The sequence below is a fragment of the Furipterus horrens genome, unplaced genomic scaffold (genome assembly GCF_987537825.1).
Source record: "Furipterus horrens unplaced genomic scaffold, mFurHor1.1.pri manual_scaffold_3, whole genome shotgun sequence".
NCBI lineage: Eukaryota > Metazoa > Chordata > Mammalia > Chiroptera > Furipteridae > Furipterus > Furipterus horrens.
The window spans coordinates 90647379-90650796 of NW_028327173.1; positions in this window are offsets into that span (position 1 = coordinate 90647379).

The window sequence follows — 3418 nt, forward strand, 5'->3', positions numbered from 1 at the left end:
CCTTTTTGTGTTAAGGGTATATGAGAATTGACTTCTTAATGTCCCCACTATTTGAAATGCAAATGTCTATGATCTTTGAATTTATCAATTGTTGTAGGAAATTGACAAGGACAAATAGAGGATCTAAGCAATCTCTTTGGCGCTAGTGTTGAGAGCATGCAGAACCTTCTGGGGACTTTTCAAGGGTTGATGGTACAAGCTGTATGTCTCAAGGTGCACAGAGCCTAAAAGGGTATAACAACCTCAGAAGTGATCAACAAGTTCAAATATGACTACATTGCTGGGCTAGACTTACCCCTCGTTCTAATCTTTCTTGATAATTATTCAGCCACATGTCTAAGAACTTGAATGTTATGGTAATAAGAAGAGGCTATAAAAAAAAGTTGCAGTGTAGGTTTTACCTATAAAGACATTTTTTAGACATTTATACTTACAAAACTTACTTGAATTCACTTTTTGAGCTGAAAGAAAGGCAATTGTATCACCTCTCCCAGTGTTATATGCAGGTGTCAGGAGTTTCCTGAAGCTTTGCCAGTCAGGTGAGTTCCTGCCAGCTCACAGGCTGAAGCTGCAGAAGGCACAGATCAAAAGGGGTAATATAGTTCACTCTGTGTCTTAAATAAGTGCTGTTTATATTATGGAAAAATATCTGCTCATTATTAAGTCCATTGTGTTCTGGAAATACATATACTTGATGAGAGAAAGAGTCACGCAAGCCCAGGAAGCACAGAGGGTCCCAGTGAAGGTGAACCCAAACAGGCCCACTCCAAGACACATCATAATTAAAATGACAACATTCAAAGACAAGGAAAGAATCCTAAAAGCAGCAAGAGAGAAATAGCTAATAACATACAAGGGAGCTCCAATAAGGCTAGCATCAGATTTCTCAACAGAAACACTACGAACCAGAAGGGAATGGAAAAAATATTCCAAGCAATGAAAAGTAAAGGCCTACAACCAATAATACTCTACCCAGCAAGGCTCCCATTCACAATGGAAGGTGAAATAAGGAGTTCTCAAGATAAAAGAAGGCTAAAAGAATACATCTCCACCAAACCAGCATTGCAAAAGATGGTAAAGGGTCTGCTGAAAAAAGATGAAGAAACAGAGAGACAGAGAGGAACACAATACAAAATGGGGGATATGACAGTGAATAAGAACCTATCGATAATAACCTTAAATGTAAATGGATTAAATGCACCAATCAAAAGACATAGCGTCGCTGAATGGATTAGAAAGCATGACCCACATATATGCTGTCTACAAGAGGCCCATCTTAGAACAAAAGATACACAGACTGAAAGTGAAGGGATGGAAAAAAGTATTTCAAGCAAATGGACATGAATAAAAAGCTGAGGTAGCAATACTTATATCAAACAAAACAGATTTCACAGCAAAGGCCATAAAAAGAGACAAAGAAGGACATTTCATAATACTTAAGGGAAAAATCCATCATGATGATATAACCCTTGTTATATGCACCCAACATAGGAGCACCCAAATATGTAAGGAAATTTTTGAAAGACTTCAGGAAGAATATAGACAGCAACACCCTCATAGTAGGGGACTTTAACACCCCATTGTCAACAATGGACAGATCTTCGAAACAAAGAAACACCAAAGATATTGAGGCACTGAACAACACTCTAGATCAAATGGACTTAGTCGATATATATACAACTTTTTACCCCAAAGAAGCAAAATATACATTCTTTTCAAGTGCACATGGAACATTTTCAATGATAGATCACCTGGTAGGACAAAAAATAAGCCTCAAAAAATTCAAGAAAATTGAAGTTATATTAAGCATCTTCTCAGATCACAATGGCTTAAAAATGGAAATCAACCTCAAGGAAAAAAACTCAAAACATTCAAATTCATGGAGAATGAATAACATGCTATTAAATAACAAATGGGTTAACAATGACATCAAAAAAGAAATCAAAAAGTTTCTGGAAACAAATGACAATGAACACACAACAACCCAAAACTTATGGGATACAGCGAAAGTAGTCCTGAAAGGAAAGTTCATAGCAATACAGGGCTATGCAAAAAAGAGAAGAATCTCTAATAAAAAATCTGACCCTAAGCTGCAAGAACTAGAACAACAACAACAAACAAAGCCCAGATCGAGTATAAGGAGGGAAATCATCAAGATCAGGGCAGAATCAAATGACATAGAGACTAAACAAACAATTCAAAAGATCAACAAAAGTAGGAGCTGGTTCTTTGAAAAGATAAACAAAACTGACAAGCCTCTAACCAGGCTCATCAAGAAAAAAATAGAGACGACCCAAATAAATAAAATCAGAAACGAAAGAGGAGAAATCACAACCGACATCACAGAAATACAAAGGATTGTAAGAAATTATTATGAACAACTGTATGGCAAGAAATTTGACAACCTAGATGAAATGGGCAAATTTCCGGGAACATTTAATCTTATAAAACTGAATCAAGAGGAAGCAGAAAGCCTGAATAGACCAATAACAACAGACCTGGAGTCTGCAAGATCCTTCCCCATGTGGGAAGGCTACCCTCCCCTCCACACCCTCACTTTTACTAGGTATTTCTGGACCCAAGGGTAGGTAGGACAATGACCATGCTCAGCTTGAAGCAGCTAGAGGAGCACGAGACCTTTGCCCATTGTCTTTTATAAGATTATAAAGGGTCTTAAGTCTGAGAGTGGGATATTGTTATTTTTTATTGTTATAAAAATTTAATTAATTAATTATTTAAAAAAAAGAATAATATGGGAAAGGGTGAAGCTGGAGAGCTTGTATGCACAACCCACGGACATTGACTGGGGTGGGGTACTGGGAGGAGGGGAGCAAAGGGGAAAAAAATGGAAACTATTGCAATAATATAATCAATAAAATATATTTAAAAGTTATTTATTATTATTTTGCAACATCAAGAGAAATAGGTTTGATAGTTTTAATAAGAATAAAAAGATAAGCCCTGGCTGGTGTGGCTCAGTGGATTGAGCACCAGCCTCTGAACCAAGGGGTCACTGGTTCGATTCCCAGTCAGGGCACGTGCCTGTGTTGCTGGCCAGGTTCCTAGTTGGGCTCACATGAGAGGCAAGCACACATTGATGTTTCTCTCTCCCTCCCTTCCCCTCTCTCTATACATAAATAAGTAAAATCTTTAAAAAACTGTAAAGCTTACTTGTAGAAATGTGTCAGAATATTTGAACTTCATATGACCTCATATTATTGTTTTCCTCCCAAGAAGTTTGTATATTCCAAATAACTAGAACTTGGTATTAATTACATTGCAGTTTTTTGATGGCAGGAATTATTTGGTATGGCCTTTGTATTTTTAGGACATGATCCCAAACACATACTCTATGTTGGTTAAATAAACAGGCTAACGCATGTTTAAATATTTTATACAGTCTGTATAATTCTCTGTT